The 18,990-nt window shown below is 51.5% G+C and overlaps 1 protein-coding gene across 1 annotated transcript in view; it reads right to left on the reverse strand.

Moving 5' to 3' along the window:
• Positions 1-18,645, reverse strand: part of SMCO4 (single-pass membrane protein with coiled-coil domains 4) — a 71,536-nt gene extending 52,891 nt beyond the window's left edge. Inside the window, exon 1 of the mRNA XM_082340543.1 lies at positions 18,491-18,645. The gene's annotated coding sequence lies outside the window, so the exon portion shown is untranslated. The remainder of the gene's footprint in view (positions 1-18,490) is intronic.
• Between the last annotated feature and the right edge of the window lie 345 nt (positions 18,646-18,990).

Consider the following 18,990-nt stretch of genomic DNA (forward strand, 5'->3'; position numbering starts at 1 on the left):
TACCATACGACCCAGCAATCCCACTACTGGGCGTATACCCTGAGAAAACCATAATTCAAAAAGAGTCATGTACCAAAATGTTCATTGCAGCTCTATTTACAATAGCCAGGACATGGAAGCAACCTAAGTGTCCATCGACAGATGAATGGATAAAGAAGATGTGGCACATATATACAATGGAATATTACTCAGCCATGAAAAGAAATGAAACTGAGTTATTTGTAGTGAGGTGGATCGACTTAGAGACTGTCATACAGAGTGAAGTAAGTCAGAAAGAAAAACAAATACCGCATGCTAACACATACATATGGAATCTAAAAAAAGAAAAAAAAAAAAAGGTCAGAAGAACCTAGGGGCAAGACGGGAATAAAGATGCAGACCTACTGGAGAATGGACTTGAGGATATGGGGAGGAGGAAGGGTAAGCTGGGACAAAGTAAGAGAGTGGCATGGACATATATACACTACCAAACGTAAAATAGATAGCTAGTGGGAAGCAACTGCATGGCACAGGGAGATCAGCTCCGTGCTTTGTGACCACCTAGAGGGGTGGGATAGGGAGGGTGGGAGGGAGGGAGATGCAAGAGGGAAGAGATATGGGGACATATGTACATGTATAATGGATTCACTTTGTTATAAAGCAGAAACTAACACACCATTGTAAAGCAATTATACTCTAATAAAGATGTTAAAAAAAAAACAAAAAAACCCCAAAAAACAAAAAAAATCATCTCAAGATAACTATACAGTCATTGCACGTGTGTGGGCTAAAAGTATTAATGTGTCCAGTTTGTAATTTTAAAATACCTGTTCCTAAAATCCTGTTTCAGCATTTCTTCATTTTTTAAGATACTGGGCCTGGGCACTTGAGAGTGGCCATGTGGTTAATAAGGACTCCTCAGAGCTCTGGTCCCAGCAAATGAAGCAAACATCAGCTACCCAACTCCAAAACCAAAAAGAATAGGAAAATCTTGGAAAAATTCTAGCTAATATTAGGGTTCTTTAGGGTCCTTATGCTTCATCCTCTCCCTCTTGCTTTGGAGGAGGGAGTTTACAGGAGAGGTCAGTTACTAAGGCTCTTAGGGAGGGGACAGTTTCTCAGGCCTCTGCTCCTATAGCTGAGGACTGTGATTTCTCCAAGTCATGCTGGTTTAAAATAAAGACAGAACACGTGTTTAATATTATAATAGATTGCTTATGGTGTCACAGAGTTTATACATCTGCTCAGAATTCGGTAAGAATGAGATCCAATAATTGTCCTACTGGTTGCTTCTGAATTGAATATCAGCTCTAGAGTGCCATTTTCTTTTCTCTCTCTCTTTTTTTAAGAGTGTCATTTTCTACATAATGAAGGTAAATTAAAACCCAGATTATAAAATAAAGACAGAAAATAATAACCTGTTCATTGAGCTCTGGGTGATTTCATGTACACTGTCTCATTTACATCTCACCCAGCTATTTGATATTATTATTATTATCCTATTTATAGGATACAGACTCAGAGGTTAAGTAAAAAGCCAGGAAATGGCTGGGAGGGAAACTAGGTTGGGTCCAGCATCCAACTAGGACACTGCCCCCAAGCCCCACCGCGTACCTGCCAGCGGGGGCAGCACTTGAAGGGGGCATGCTTTCACTTTCAGAAGACAACCGATTTTATTTTTATTTATTATTATTTTTTAATTTAGTTATTTATTTATTTTGGCTGTGTTGGGTCTTCGTTGCTGCCCTAGCTGCTGCGAGCAGGGGGCCACTCTTTGTGGCGGTGCGTGGGCTTCTCATTGCGGTGGCTTCTCTTTGTTGCGGCGCACGGGCTCTAGTTGCGCAGGCTTCAGTAGTTGTGGCACGTGGGCTCAGTAGTTGTGGCTCACGGGCTCTAGAGCGCAGGCTCAGTAGCTGTGGCACACGGGCTTGGTTGCTCCGCGGCATGTGGGATCTTCCCGGACCAGGGCTCGAACCCGTGTCCCCTGCATTGGCAGGCGGATTCTTAACCACTGCACCACCAGGGAAGTCCCCAGACAAATGATTTTAAATAAACTCCTCCTCTGATGTGTCCAAAACTTTCAGAGGAGGGTAGGGAGTATGCTACCTCAAAGTCTCAGGTCTGTGATGTCCCTTAAGAATCCCTGTCTGTGGGCTTCCCTGGTGGCGCAGTGGTTGAGAATCCGCCTGCCAATGCAAGGGACACGGGTTCGAGCCCTGGTCTGGGAAGATCCCACATGCCGCGGAGCAACTGGGCCCGTGAGCCACAACTACTGAGCCTGCGCGTCTGGAGTCTGTACTCCGCAACAAGAGAGGCCACGATAGTGAGAGGCCCGCGCACCGCGATGAAGAGTGGCCCCCGCTCGCCGCAACTAGAGAAAGCCCTCGCACAGAAACGAAGACCCAACACAGCCAAAAATAAATAAATAAATTTTAAAAAAAAAGAATCCCTGTCTGTGAACTGGGGGTGATGAAGGCTCGCCGGGAACATCAGGTGAGGCAACGTCTGTGCAAAGCACCCAGAACTCCCACACATCTACAAATATAAACAGCCTCGAGCAGCGGCATTACTGCCGGGACTCTGTAAGTAGCTTGGGGGAAGAAACTGCAGAGCAAGACAAAGCAAACACGTACCCAAAAGCTTGTGTTTACTTCTCAAAAACGTAGGGAAAGAACAGAGGACTGAAGATAGAGGGATATTCAGGTGGACAGCCCGTGCACGCAGCGGAGGAGGTCTAAATGACTCCACCACCACCGACGTTGTCTCATGGACCTCACCACCGCACTGCGCTCACCCACGGTCTTAGGCAAGAACACCTGGAGCAAAAGAGTGAAACGGGAGACAAATCCAACAAAGAGTAAAAATTCTGAGGATTCCGTGGTCCAGTTATATCAGAGTGATAGCCTAAAACATAACTCCATTTGCACACAGAAGCCCCCTTGAGTTGGGGGGGGGGGTCTGCATCCTCAACACCCACGGCTGGCCTCTCCTGGGAGGAAGGTCACACCTTGCCTCACAACAGGCCCAGGAGCTGCTACCACACTCCCCACTCCCAGCTGGGCACGTCTTCCATTCCCAGGGCTCTCAAGACCAGTGTGGCGTGGTACAAAAGGCCAGACTCTGGTCAGAAGGACCTGGGTTCAAATCTCTGGCCCTGCTACTTACACACTGGGTCTGTTGGCAAATTACTGCATCACCCTGGTTCTGTTTCTTGGCCTACAAAACGGGGACAGTAATGCCCATTTTCCAAAGTTGTTGTGAGGATTAAAAAAAATAATGTACCTAAAAGGTTCAATCAGCAACTAGCAGCTCTTACTAATATAAACAGAAGCCAACTGGCTCTGGGTACTAACTAAATTGCATTCTTTAAAAGAAAAAGGTTTCATGAAGTTAGTGAGGACTGACCATTTTCAGAAAATTCAAGGAAGCAGCGTGGGAAAACTACACTCCCCTGGCTTCTGGAAGGTTTCTGAAACCTCTCCACCACCGGCGCCCCTACAGGAACGGAGAAGTGGCTGGCACGTCTCCTTACCTCCAGACTCTTCACACTTTATAAATATACAACACGACTGACCAGAGAGTGCCCGCTGCCAACCTCCTGGGCAAACAAGTCCAACAGGATTTGATCCGGAAATTAAATGTCCAGGCAGCCCAGCCACACTCAGTTCAAAATAGATCTCCGTGACCTACTTAGTCTTCTAGTACCATTCCCAAAGCCAAAACCAAGCAGGTGGTGAGATGGGACCACTGACTTCCGCAGGGCCCTACACAGAACCCTCGGCTTTCCTGTCATTTGAAATGTGCACTGAAACAGTGATGGCTCAAAAAATCATCTTGGGGGTAGCCAGACAGAAGCCCTAGCTTTAAAACAGCTGATTCAAATGGTTGTTAAAAAGCAAAGAGTCCCACAGTCATGCTGACAATTCACCCCTCTGACCAGCCCCTATGATGCATTTTCATTCATTTAGACAAAGGGCTACCACCTCTCTTGACAGTTGCTTTTCAGGCTACCTATATCCCTCACCCTCCTAGTTGTTTCTGGAGTACCTGTGTCTTCTCCAGGACACAGTGGGCTCCTTGAGAGCTGAGACTCTGTCTTCTTTATTGTGATATTCCACAGTGTCTTGCATAGCACGGTGTCTTGGTGCAGCAAGAAGCAAGCACTGCATCCACCATAAGATGGTGAGAGCCTTCCCTCACCAGCAACAATCCTCCAGGCCCCACCCACTCCTGTGTTTGGCTCCTCAAGATTAGGGGATAGAAACAGACAGACGGGTACTTGCTGTAAAGACGAGGAAGACAGGCAAAACCAGGAAAAGTTGCTGCAGAGTTTCAACCACCATGTGGCTACAAAATGACCTCCTCCATTACAATTCATTTCACTAGGAGGATGTGAGTCTTGGGGAGGTTGGGGGGGCGTGGACCAAGGACCTTGGCAGAGTCACATGCCAGTAAAATCCCAGAGCATTCCAACATACAGTACTAGGCAGGCAATGGGACCCTATATATCACCGACTATGCAATGGTGGAGGAAGCAAGCTGATGGCCCCAACCGAAGAAAACAAGCCAAAGCAAACCTGCCACTCTTCACATGCAAATCCTCCCTTCTCAAGTCTCCGGGGTCAGCCACAGACACTCCTCCCCCCCACCACTGAGCACTCAAAATTCCCATCCTAGACATTTCCTTGGTAGGCCTTCAGTTTACTTAGCGCTTTTCCCCCATCATGACATTTAATCCTCTGCAATCACGGGAGGCAAGCAGAACAAGCATTTTTATCACCCACTTAGAAATATGGAAAGTGAGGCCAAAGCATGTCAACCACGTGGTAAAATCAGGACTACAGCACAGAACTTCTAACTCCGAGTGCAATGCCCTTTCTCTAAAATCACCCCGCACCGTGCGCCCAGACCTGAGGAAGCCAGGTGTCTAAGCTCTAGGCCACTGCTCTTTCTACTGTCCCCTACGGCTGAGCACCTTCTGGAGACAGAACTGTAACACACAGGCCTCGCCACCCCATGTACACACACGCTTCCACGCGTTGAACAAAGACAAACGGGAGCACAGAAATCATCAGCCCTGGTGTCACTTATGTCAGCCACTCGTGCCCCGAGCCAGGCTCACCATCCTCCTCCCTGTAAAATCACAAAACCCAACCCTAGAGCTGTCAAAGGAGACACACACACCCTGGCTTTCTGCGATCAAGCGGTGATCACGGGGCAGGGTAAGTAATCACAGACTCCAACAGCCACAAACCAGAGATCCCAGACGCCCAAGTATCATCACCCTGCACCCACATCCTGCCTCTGGAACTCCTTACTCTCTGTGACCTTAAGCAGCTGTGTTTCTCCAAATCTCAGCTTCCTCATTTATAAAATAAGGAGTTTAAAGAAAGGATCTCACGGTGAATGTACTTCATGCCGCAGAGCTTAAAAATGGTTAAAAAGGTAAGTTTTGTAGATTTCACCACAATAAAATAAAATGTTAGAATTTGTGTTTTTTTTAAAAAGAGAACCTTACAGGTTCATAGTGAGGATCACATAAGAGTGTAATGGCAAGTTCTTACAGTGTATAGCACATACTAGATCCTAATAAATAGCTATTTATTATTTATAGTAATTTTTACAGCTTTTATTATCTAGACAATACATGCTCAACATGGAAAATGCCGAAAAACAGAAAGATAAAAAATCTCCTGTAATACCAAAATCCAGAGACAACCACTGAAATTAAATTCTTTGTAGTATTTTTCTAATGCATAGACATTTCTTAAATTTGGAATATGTAGACAACTTTGTCGTCATGATCCGTTCTTTTCTGCCTTGCCAATAATTGCAAAAACAACTCTCATGACAACATCCAGAAATAAAGGCACTTTGTTTAGGGCAAGGATCAAAAGTTGCATGAAACTTGAGACAGGAACAAGGAGCTCACGCTGAACAGCTGGGGACGCCTGCCCCCGGAGCCAGGAGGGGGGTTCACATCAAACCCCCCCCCACCTGTTCCTCCTTCCGCCTCAACGCTCACCCAGAAAGCAAGACCCTGGGGGTCTCGCCAAGCAGGACAAGGGCCGCAGGGAAGCTCCTGGAAGCTCTGCATGTGCCAGGCTCCCACTGCCCTCAGGGAGCTCCCACCGTAGGTGCAGGCCAATCACCCCAGGACCTGTGCAAAGGGCTGCGAGGAGCACAAGGAAGGAGACACGCATGACAACCATTTCATCCAACCCCCAGGTTAAAGATGCCCCAAGGCTGCAGGGATGAGACCAGTCTCGCTCCGGGGCCAGAAGACTGAGCTCTCAGGGTCCCGAGCTAACTCTCAGATGCCCAGTTTAAAAAACGAAAACAAAATCCAAACAAACAAACAAAAATCAGGGCCCATATCCAGAACTTACGTACAAGCACTTCTTTACCAAGTGCTTGAGACCCATCAGCACAGAGACAAAGGCCACCTGGACGCAGGACAAGTAGCCTCTTCTACGAGAACCCTTGGGGCCCTGCCTGGCTCCCACTCTTGGGCATGGCCTCTCTGCCTCTAATGCAGAAACGAGGCCAGACTCCACGGACTCCTGGGGACGCTACCTGACTCAAAGCTTCCTGTAGCGCCTGGCAAAACAAGGAAGCTCTTCTGCTGTGCTGGGGTGGCACCCTCAGAAAAGACTGGAGAGGAACTACAGTCCCACAAAACACACTCTAACGCTCCTTCTCTAGCCAGGCACAGTCGGCCTCGCTTTCATTTTGCGTGGGTGTGTGTTTTGCTGGGAGGCAGGGGTTAGCGAGTGTGACTGGTGCCCAAAGGCTGCTCCTGAAATCCTACAGAGGAGCAGCTGCTCCCAGCGCTGGGGAATTCTCTTTCCATTTCCGCTTACACGTAATTATCTTCTAAAGCGGTGCTCCCCGGAGGGGCGGCGGCGCCGGGGGCCTCCCGGATCACCTCCCTGGACGGGCTGCTCCTGGCACCACCCTCGCAGGCGGAGGCCGGGAAGAGCGCCTGAAATCAAGGCCACCCGTGGCCCGCTTCTCCGGAGCCCCAATCACAAACATGCCAGGCCCTTTCCTTTGGAGGTCTAGGGAGGAAATTAAATGTGAGCCAGATAAGGAGATTCCCTTCAGCTCTGATGCCAGGGAATCCAAAGTTATGATTCCCCCCCACCCCCAGGACCACGCAAACCAAACTGGCACGGGCCCCGGCCCATGGGGCCAGCCACGCCCGGAGTGCCTCCTTCTCTGTAATGACGGCACTCGGATGGCGGGCCTGAGTGTTTTTATAGCAAACGTGAATGCGAAGGTAAAACTCTGCAGGCCAGTGACAAAGTGGGCGGCAGAGAGGGCCCGACAGGTTCCTGGCCTCTCCACAGGTGCTTCTGCAAGTGCCTCCCTGCCCTGTATTTTCCAGGCCAAGCGAGGCCGCTGCCCGAGGCGGCTGACTCAACTTTTTTCACGGCATAGTGACTTGATCCGCAGAAGGATGCGGGGAGCCGAGCGCACGGAGCTCGCACCGACCTCAGCAGTTTCTAAATCTGCCGGGGCGAGGAACACCTTCACCGTGGGCACAGCGTTCGCCAGACGGCCCGGGGCTGGCGGGAAGGCGCACCTCCCACCAGGGCTGCCGCGTGTCGGGCTTCCCAACAGCCCCGGCCACCCCCAGCCTTGTCTACTTTCTCTTCTTCACGCTTGTGGTTTCAGTGTGGGGGAGCGGGTGGGCGGAAAGGCATACAGAAGGAGAGAGAACAGACAGGAAAGGGCGGTGGATCAAGGGTCAACAGAGCACTGATGTTTCAGAAAGAAACTGCCGAGTAACCATCGCCGCAAAACACCTCGGCGCACGGACGAGGCGCCGCAATGGCCGTCACACGCCAACGCTGCTGTCGGCGTGCTCGCAGGCTCAACAGTGGCTCCCATTCTCGCGGGGGCAAAAGGCCAAAGCCTCACGAACACACACGCGCGTGCACGTGCATGCACACACACACACGACTTCCACGCCACTGTCCCCACACCAGCCTGGCAGGCGCACATGCCCACCTCAAGGCCTCCGTGCTTGCTGTTCCCTCGGCCTGGACCGCATCCCCTCCATACCTCAGCTCCCCCTCCCCTCACCCCTCCTCCACGTGGAAGCTCAAACGCTACCTGCTCAGCAAGGCCTGCCTGGACCCCCTTTCAGCACCTCACCGACCCCCTGCCCCAGGCACTGCCCGGGCTTTTCAGCAGCCATTACGACCTCGCATACCGTTCTGGGTCGGACAGCGTCCCCTCAAATCCACGTCCACCTGGAACCTCAGAAGGTGACCTCATTTGGAGAGAGGGTCTTCCCAGAAGTACGCAGTTAGGATGAGGACACACTGGAGGGGGGTGGGCCCTCCTAAGAAAAGAGGGGCCACTGACACGGGAAAGAGGCCGTGTGGTGAGGGAGGCAAGAGAGCAGAAACGTGCAGCCACAAGATCCGGGCACCAAGCACGCCGGCACCACCAGAGGCTGGGGCACAAGCAGGCGACGGGGCCTCCCTCAGAGCCCCAGGGCGCAAGGGAGTAAGGTCCTGAGGTTTGAGCCCTCCGGTTTGCGGTCCTCTGTCACGGCGCCCTAGGAAACTAGGACACGTACCATGAACGGTAACCAGCTACTGTCTGCTGCCCCTCAGGAGAAAATAAGCCCCAGGAGAACAAGATTTTGACATCCTTTGCTTGGTGCAAAATGCCCGACACATAGAATAGCGTCCAGCTGAATAAAAAAATGTATTTGCTGAACAGCTCTTGAGCGGACAGAGACAAGCCTAGAAGGGAGACAGGGGTGCTATACCCACCCTCCAAGAGGGCAAAACTGAGGGGCTAACGTCCCAGCTCTGCCCAGAGACAGCAGAGGCAGGACCGGAAGTGACCTGGGACCCAGCCTGCTCGTTTGCGAAGTAACCCTGAGCAACTCCAGGTGCCGAGCAGACAGCTGCTGTAGGCGGCACTCCGTGAGCACACCTGTGGAGCGCAGGGCAGGCAGGGCTGGCTCCAGGCTCGCCTCTCCTCGGCAGGGCCGGGACCCCGAACCAGGGAGCTCACCGGGTCTCAGTGTCCGCATCTGCAAACTGAGGGTGGATCACAAGCCAGGTCGACCTGCTCTCCAAGGAGCAAGCAAGGCTTGTTTTAATCTGCGCCGCTTCTGCGAGGCCCTCTCAGACCCCGGGAGCCAAGGTGACGTCTCCGTGCCACTGATGCACTCTTAGGGCAGCACCTCTGGCCCGCACCACGCGCTACTCTGAAACCTCTCTCACACCACAGGCCGCCTGATCTTGCTTCCGTAGTTCACTTCCACACACACTACTGGACTCATATCACGGGCCTCTGCACCTGGCGCTCTGGAAGCCCTGCAGTCTGCCCAGGCCCCGCCTGTGTCCTCGCCAGCCAGCTCTGGTCCTCCCAGGCCCGCAGACACCAGGCTCCTCCTCCACCAACCTCCACTCCCAGGAGTGAGGTTTCCTCTTGCCCACCTGGACCTGGGCGGCCTGGGCTGCTCTGGAGCCCTGAGTACAGTCCTCCCCACACTCAACCTGCAGATCTCTCCAGTTTGGGTAAAGCATCAGCAAATAAATCAGGGACTTCAACCGAACCTGCCATCGTACATGCACATGCACACGCGCATGGTCGGGGATATGGAACAAGCACAGACGGCATCCCAGGGCCAGCACTGTTAGGGCTGTGACTAGGCAGAAGGTAAAGTGTGAGCCAGGCAGACCCAGGCGTGAGCCCCAGCCCTGCCCCGCTGTGGGTTACACTTCTGTTACCTTCCCTGCACTTGAGCGACCTCAGCTCACAGCAAACTCAGTAGCGGCAGACAGCAGGCTCTGCAAAGCGCCCAACACTGTGTGCTTCTCTTTTCCTGCATCTTGAAACGGGCAGCACGTGGCCCATTTACCCTGCGTGGAGAGCAGGGTAAAGAGCCTCAGCCCCGCAGGGCTTGGAGACCTGGTCCCACCTCGGCTCTGAACGACCAGGCCCGTAGCTGCACCTCACCTCTCAGGGCCTGGCTCGGCCTCCTCAAAAACAAAAGGGAGAGGCTGCACGAAGGATCCGCAGCACCCAATCTACTTAAGAAAAGGGAAGGCCTCTGCTCTGGGGCCTCGGTGTCTCACAGCAGGACTGGTGTCGGAAGAGGACATCAAATGTGCTCTCCTGCCCAACCTGCCACCTTCACCGGCTACCCTCCCACAACCCCAGCTGATCCGGGTCTGCCTCTGCCCTCCTTGACATTCGTTGCTAGAGGATGCGCATTTTTACATTTAGCAAATGTAACGCTCACTCGTGCGTTTAAAAACACTTATTAAGGACAGGAGAACACAAATAAGAGTAGTAGTTGCTTACAACTGCTGAGTACTTACTAGGTAATACGCTCAGAGCTTTGCAAACATTACTCTCTGAATCCCCAGAACAACCCTGTGAGGTGGGTACTGATATTATCCCTGCTTTACAGGTGAGGAAACCGAGGCCCAGGGAGAAAGGATAACCGTGCTTAAGTCACACAGCCATAAACGACGGAGTGGGAGCTGGAAATGATCCTAGAGTCTCTTCACCACCCCGGGCTGCCCCTCCATCACTCCTTCTCCCTGGCCCTCTTTGAACTGCAGGTAAAGGACACTGTCATTCAGTAAGTCAGAGCCTCCCAAAACCCACTGGGCTGCTCAGCCTGCAGGGACGGCCCAGGTGAGGGCCTCCAGATGTGTCCTCCACCAGATCGGGCCCCTGGAACACCTCCTAAGGAACCCTGCTCAGAGACAAACCATCACAATATTCCCATAACAAACCAGGGAAGTGGGGCACGGATCACCACCCTGCTGGAAGGAAAGCCCCGCCACACGCAGAATCGCGCTTCACTACAGGCATGGAGGCTATTTCAGAAGCAAGAGCGTCTGATTTTCCATCACGTGATCCCTTATGTGTTCCCCCAGTTCAGCTCACCAGCCTGGAATCCCTGCCTTGGCTGTGTAGAACAGAACTGGTATCAACGTGCTGCTCATAAGCACTTCCTTCCTCAGGGAGAGGCTCGCAGAAAGACTCTGGCAGGTTACACCAAAATTACAGTGCTCCATTACAGTGCCCAGCCTCTGGGAAAAGCAGAGAGCACGTGAAACCAGGAGCGCTGGCTTCCAGGGCCACGTTGCCACCCCTGGCGGCAGGACACCCTGAGCAGAGCCTTGGTCCTCGGGGGCTCAGCTCCCTCATCCTCCATGGTTATGATAGACACCCCCCCCCCCATTAAGATCCGGAAGCCAAATGAGTCTCATAGCCATACCAGTGATGGATGAAATGCCTACTAAACAACTGTCCATTTCTATCACTTAGCAGAATGGCAGCCTGTGGGAAAATGGGCAGCCTCATACACTATTGGTAGTTTAAACCAGTACAGCCCTCGCGAGCACAGTGTGGGGATTTGCTGTAACAGTTTAAATGAGTAGAACCTGTGGCATACTGATTCCACTCCTAGAGAAACACATGCATGTCTGCATAACAGCATGTATGTATGAAGATATAATAGCAAAACTAGTGAGTCACTTTACATGTCTACCAATGGGGGACTGACTCATAAATTATGATATATCTATACTATAAAATATTTTGTAGACAAATTAAAAGAGAGAAGAACAACATGCAAGAAAAGATCTACAAGATCCATTATGTGAAAAGACAAAATGAAACAATATATATGATGCAATCAGATTTATGCTTACAAAAGAAACAAAACTATGTATTTGCGTCTGTATAGGCTGATGGAAATTACAATTGGTTAGTGCTGAGGGCCCAGCAGGGAGGCGGCACATGGGGGAAGGGTGCCAGAGGAAGGAGGACTCCACATCTTCTGCTGCTCACTTCTCCACTATTTGGATGGGAGGGTGCGGTGCAAGAGCATAATATATTCATGTATCACCTACATCATTTAGAAAAAAGCCATCAAACTGATTTAAAAATAGCACCACCACCACCGAAACAGGGTTCGTGTTCTGGTGTGAAACTGACACAGCAATTTGAACAAGTTTTTGGTGCCACACTCCAAGGTCTTCCCAAGAGTGATTGATAAAGTTCAAGTGCAGTCTCTAAGCCACAGATGACAAGACTGGATGGGGATCAACAGGGAAGAAGGGAAATGCGGGATGCAAGGAAAACTTTGGGGTAAGCTCTGTGGAAGCTGCAAACCTGTCCTGCCCTGAACCCGCCTGGCTCCAGGACGCACTTTTCTGAGACTCTCCTCCCTCTCATCTCCATAGGATGAGAAGAAAGTAAAAACCTGATGAAGAGAGAATTCCCTTTCCCGCAGCAGAGAGGAGGCCACCTGCAGTCACCAGCAGAGCTGCTCCCAGGCGAAGCCAAAGAAAAAGCCTGGCCAAACTCCACCTTCCCGACAAAGGCTCTGCGTGCCAGGCTCCTGGGGCTGCAGGGACAGCCAAGGCTGGCAGCCTGAAGCCCATCCATTCGAGTCCCTCCACTTCAGCAAACAACCAGGCCAGCCTCTTTTCACATTCAACACTAAAATCCAAACTGAACCAGTATACAAATCAGAGGGTTCTGCCAACAAAACACAGCAACAAGGTGGAATAAGGAGAGAGAAATCAGTGGTACCCTGGATTAACATACAGTTACTTTTTCTGCTTGTCCATAGTAACACTTCTGTAGATTCAAACATTTGATATATACCTTTTCTGGCTTCCTAGTAATAATTAAAACAAACACGCAGCCCAAACACACACACGCACTAAACATGGAGCAAAAAGGAAAACAGAGGGGCTTTGCTTAGGACATGATGTTCAGGAGGTAGTCCGACAGTTGACATCCCCACACAAAATGCTCTCCTCCCATCAAATAGGTACCCTGTTAGTGCGCCACGCTCACCGGGCACTTCAACAGTCCACGGCTGGGGGCTACCCACAGGACAAGGAAAAGAAGTCACATCTCGGAGGGAAAGGGGTGACCATCAAACAGTAGGGGAGCGGAGTCCTTGTGCGGTGACTCACCGCAGAGATGGCCGTGACTGCGGACACCAGGAAGCAGGCAGACCCATAAAGTAACTCTCAGCCTCCTCTCAATGAGGACGCAGCCCAAGCAAAGCCAGAACCCGACCAACTGGCCAGAGCCCAGCAAGAACAAACTATCTGAAGGGCACGGGTATTATGCAACCTGGAAAACGGAAGCCTGGGCAAGTTTCTTACAGGCTCTGGCACTGACTAGGGGAGAGGGCATGGGACCAGCATATTTCTGATGCGGCAGTGGTGCATCCTATGATGGGGACATGCGGACACTGGCAACCAGGACCAACCACGTCCCCTCGCTCTGACTCCGGTTCTCCTGAGTATGGCTCGGCTCCCCACCGAGGCTGCACCCTTCAGGGGAGGGTGTTCTCCCCTCCTTGCAGGGCTGGCCACCCCTGAGAACTTGCCCACCTCCACTCCCCGTTTCCGACCAGCCCCTGCATGCCTGGTGACCACAAGTCACCCCAGCCTAGAGGCAGATCAGCCCTTGGGGAACAGCCAGAACTGAGGACCACAGCCACTGAGGTCCACTGGGTCCACCAGGGAACTGTGGGGTGCCGACTACACCCCAGGGAGACTTCCTCCTTTGGGGGCTTTTCCCCTTCAACAGTTTCACTCTAAGTTTGAATGTTCAAACCAGCACTTCTCTAAATGGGGTCTGAGAACCTGACTTCCATCCTGAGATGCTCCAGGAAAGGCAGAAACTAAGGCCAGGGTGGGTGGGCAAAGACAGGGGAAGGCGCTTTGGGGTTTTCCTCAGGCACTTTTCTCTGGCTGCCATGAGAGACCAAAGGAGGCAATTTTAGTTTCTACAGAGATGCTTGCAGTCTACACACAGTATCTCCACTACCCGGCCTGTGAGGATGAGAAGGGCAACAGGGAGGGGGTGAGGAGAGAAAAGAGGATTTGACTCCCCCCTCTCTCAACGCCAACCCAGAGGACTGAGCATCATTCATGCTGACCCGTTTCCTCTGCCCCATCACCCCTGACACCATCTTAACGTCTTGAGTTCAAGCCCTCATCCTCTCTCATGTCCATCACCCTGATGGCCTTGCTTCTCGTCAGCGTATTTCATACTCCACACAGCCTGCGGAGCCACCCTTCTAAACCACAGCCCTTCATCAAGCCCCTGTCTCCGGACGGAGTCCAACCCTGGCAGGGTGGGCGTGACCTCTGCCTGCCCAGGCTGTGCCATCACAGAGATCACAGCTGCCGCTCGGACTGTGACACATGCCACCCCGCCCCCAACTATGAAGATGCACAGGTTGCGGTTTCCTCATCTGTGCAACGGGAATAAAAGGATGACCCTCCAGAGCTTCTATGGGGGTTAATCCAAGCTGAGGAGAGCCCGGCTCTCCAAGAATGGCCACGACTCTCCCTGTCCCCAACCTGGCTCCAGACCCTCTGCCCTTCACCACCTCGCTGTGCTACCTCCTCATAACGAATGAATACGAGTCAACGCAGGAGAAGAGAAGGCACATCCGAGATCTAAAAATGAAGGGTCATAAACATTAGGCTACCAAGATGTGGAGGACACCAAAATTAACTCATTATCAAAATAATGTGAGAGGAGGGAAGGGATGGGAAGAGAAGGAAAACATTACTTTGGAGGAACTGCTTTTAAAATAGACAGCTCTGTGATTTTTTTTTTTAAAGACTTCATTTTTTCCAAAGATTTAGGAAGATTACATTTCAAAAGCTCACAAAGGAGACCCTTCTGGTTTTTTTAAAAAAAACTATTTCTTAATTAATACCTTCAGAGAACTAAGAAGTACTTTTATAGACTGACTGAATCTTAATAAAATTCTCAGAGAAATTCTGGCATCAGTCACAACAAACACCCTCCTGGAAATTAATTTCCTTTTCCACATACAACTTACTATGGCAACTCATTTATGATGCCACCACAACCAGTCAAAATCTGCCTGGAGCATAAAAACTTCCAAGCCCCACAAGACAGCCTATAGCACTTGATAGAAATTGGCCCCATATTTAGCCAAATCCTACATCTAACAGAGACTTCCCCCACACCAAACTGTCCAGATTTTACTGGCAAAGTCAACTCTTCCATCTCCTTCCCGGCCCATATCTGCACTGCCCTCCCATCTTATACTACAGCTCTAACAATGCCTCCTACCAGCTCGAAGTCCCCAAACTCAGTATCTTTTCCCTGTCCCACAAAACGAATAAAAGAGGAGAGAAGGGCACAAAATGGGCAAAGGGAAACTAGCTACATCCATCTTCAGCCTCCTACCAAAGACGTGTCCCTTCTGGCTTCTGGTTTGGTTCAAGTCCCTCCTTTCCTTTTTTTTTTTTTTTTTTTTTTTAATTTTTATTGAAGTATAGTTGATTCACAATGCTGTGCCAGTCCCAGCAATTCCCTCCTTTTAGATGATGGTAGGTCCTAGAATATTCACTGCGTGTGTTGAGGATGGAGTGGGCAGCCAAAAGCTAAAACAATTATTTGTAAGTACAAAAATGTACTTTAAAAGCCTTTCTCCCTTGAGGACAATTCCTACTGGAAGACTTAATCCCATTATCCCAAGTGCCCATGGGCGAGGGGAGAGAAATGGCTGGATGCCAACCGTCACTGAGCACCCACTGCAACTCACAAGTGCATCTCATTTAATGCAAGGCAGATACTATCATCCTGATTTTACATACGGGGAAATCGGGCTCAGAGGGATCAAGCGATGGGCTCAGCATGTACACCAGGCCCATCAGACATCAAGACTCATGGACTCATAAGCTTTACCCTAAGCACCTGGGGACACCCAGGTGCTTAGGGTAAAACACTGTCCTAGGTTGGAGGGCACTTTACAAGTTTACACATTGCTTTTCATATACGAGATCTCATTCAATATCACAGCCCTGTAGGATAGTTAAGAATTACTTTTCCACTATTGTAAAACACTATTTGGTTTCAAAGATCATCAGTAACTTGTGAAAGCCAGTGGTAGCACTTAGAGTTGTACCCTGTCTAAGCTTTGCTTCCTCACCTCACAGTGCCTGATAAATGGTAGGGGTTCAAATGACAACTATTATTAGCAACATGATTTTTATTCATTTAATAGCCCTCAGCTAAAATAAAATTTATACACACACACACACATATAAACTGCAGATATTTTAAAGATTCAACTTAATTACCTGCTAGAGAGGATATAATTTTACCACTACCTCAAACTTAGAGATAACCACTAATTGCAGCTGCCAAGAAACTGACAGAAAAGGATTACTGAAAATGATGCGGTCAAACCCAATATGGATTTTGACAGCTACTAATGGAAGAGAACAGAAGGACAGGAGCATTCAGTTATGATAAAATACAAAAAAAATCCTCCTCTCCCTCCAGCATCATGGCTTGATCATGAATGTGCTGTTTGACCCAACCATGTCATTTCAGCTGTGTGATGACCCTCAGCATCCAAAACGAGATGGCCAGCAAGTGACACAGACGTTCTAGTGAGAGGTCGCCCAGGAGGTCTAGGGAATAGGGGTGGGGCAGATACATTATTACCTTGAGCTATTTTTAATGTGCTGCATCTAATGCACTGTTTGCCTCACTTAATTTCACTCACTTGCAAAGAAACCTGGGAAGTTCAGAAATGCCAGATGCAACAGGGATCAGCTCCCCACTTCTCAAGCTAGAACGGAAAAGATGACAGAAGTGTGTTGGTACAAGGATGGCAGCATCAGTCAGACAGAAGGAAATCTATGCTACTATGGCAATGAGAGATCCTGGGGAGGTTCTTCGAGAAAGGCTGAGCCAAGACCCATCCAACTGAGCATCTACTCCAGGCTTGAAGGTTCAAACAAAAGAATAAAATTCAGGTCCACAGATGAAACATACGTAAATTTTTTAAGCACAGTTAACAGCTTTATGGTAATGACAGCTGGACAGCCATGTACACTAACTGCCTGCATGAGAACAATATCCATACTGTAAATCTAATACCAATTATTATTAGTTTTTGGTTTTGTTTTACTTTATGCAGCCTTTCTTGCTTCTTAGCTGTGTTAAGTCCACCCTAATTTCTTTGTAATAGGCTGAGTTTGATTTTGTGTGGCCGATCTCGACTTACAAGGAAAAAGATGTCAGTCTCCCTCAGTCACCTTCTCCTGCGCCATCAGACTGTCTAGCTCTTTATTTATACCCTATTTTGCAGATAAGGAAACTGAGTTCCAGAGAGAGGACGTGATTCATCCAAGGCCATAATCCTTGCTAATATATCTAGGACTAGCACAAGGGCTCAAGGCCTACAATGTAGATCTCCAGCTCTATCACTGTTGCAAATGACCTGGCATACTTGTGTCTTGAATACGAAGTTTATTTGGAGGGGGAAGAAAAAAAAAAAAAAAAAAGCTAACATGAGTCATCTCCTTTGTCAAGGGGCACCACACAGATTGTTCTAATAAAGCATCCAGCATCTCCAGAACCACTTGTTTCTGAAATAGCCAACCTCAGTCCCAGAGAATAAAAGGCCATGTCTTATGCCCCTTCAAGATACCCAGGACCCTGTGAGCAGATGCGCTGCAGGGCTTTGGGGAGCTGCTAGCCCAGCCCAAGGAATCCAGACGTTGCCGGTACTGGAGAGGGAATGGGATGGGTGGGTGGCTGGGGGAGGGTCAGAGTTGCGATTTCTCCTGGCAACAGTTATGATTTCATGCAGCCCAATCTTACTCCCCTTGGAACATCTAAATATCCCATCCACTCAGGGGTCCCTCCTCAACTTCCCCAGGACAAAAGCACTGCAGTCTGGGAGGTGAATCTGGCAGACCGGGAGGGACGGTATTTGACCCAAGCCGTAGAGGAAGCACCGCTCCGCTCCCTCCTCCACCAGTTACTGGAACTCCCCACCGGATCTTCAGACGCCAAGAGGCGTCCCCCACTCTGAGCCCGACCCCTCTTTCAGCGTCTGCCCCAACAGAGGCGCGAGGAGGCAAAGCCCACTCCCCATCGCTCTACCCCGCCACCCACTCGCCTCCGGTCCCCTTAGTGGCCGCCCCCCGTGGGCCTCCCTCCCTCCTCACTCGCGGGGTCCCCGCCGGACACTTGCCCGCTCCAGCCTGAGAACCTGAGCGCACCCCTTTCTCCTCGCCCGCAGAGGACCCGCGTCTCCCGCCTCCGGCCCAGGCCCCCCTCTGCCCGCGTCCCTCCGCGCCCCGGGAGTCAGCCGCGCACCCGCACTTCCCGCCCGGCCCGTGCGGGCTCTGTCCGCCCCAACTTTTCCCGGCCGCGGCCGCGGCGCCAGCCCCGCAGCGGCGGGGATCCCGAGTCCCGCGCCGCGAATGGCGGGCGGGCTCGCGTCCCCTCGGCCCCGGCCCGCCCCGCCGGCACGAGTTGCGCTCGGGACTCGCTCGGCGCCCGGGCCTCGGCTGTCCGCCCGGCGCAGAGGAGGAGCCGGCGTGGCGGGAACCGCGCTGTCCCGGCGCCGGCACCCCCCCGCCCCGGTGCCCAGTGCCCGCCCGCGCCGCTCCCTGCCCACCTGCCCGCCCGCGCCGCCGCCGCTCACCTCCTCCCGCGCCGCCGCCGCCACTGCCGGGAAGACGTGGCAGTGGCCGCCGCTCGAGCTCCCCGCCTCGCCTCTTCTCTCGGCGTCCGCGCGGGCGGCTCCGGCTCGCCGGACCGCAGCGCCAGGCGCCCTCTGCCGCCGGGAAGGCGAATCCTCTCGCCCTAACCCTAACTCGCCGGCCGCCCCCGCCCCAAGGCTCGCTCCCAACCCGGTTCCGCTCTGCCGGAGACCCTCCCTTGTGGCGGCCCCGGCCCCGCCGCTGCCTCCGAGGAGCCTGCCCTGACCAGCCAGCCGCTCGGCGCCCTTCCTCCGTGCCCCACCTGGGTCGATACATTTCCTGCTTCTCTGAATCTGAATGCCTCGCCCACGAGAAAGTAAAATAGGGCTGGGGAACAAACACCACGTCTCTCGTGTTCGTCATTCTCTCTCCTAGGGCTAGGTTAGCGCCCTGCCTTGAATACCCAAGGGCGCAACAAATACTTCTTGAAGCAGCGAAAGAG

The sequence above is a fragment of the Balaenoptera borealis genome (genome assembly GCF_965194805.1).
Source record: "Balaenoptera borealis genome assembly, chromosome: 11".
NCBI lineage: Eukaryota > Metazoa > Chordata > Mammalia > Artiodactyla > Balaenopteridae > Balaenoptera > Balaenoptera borealis.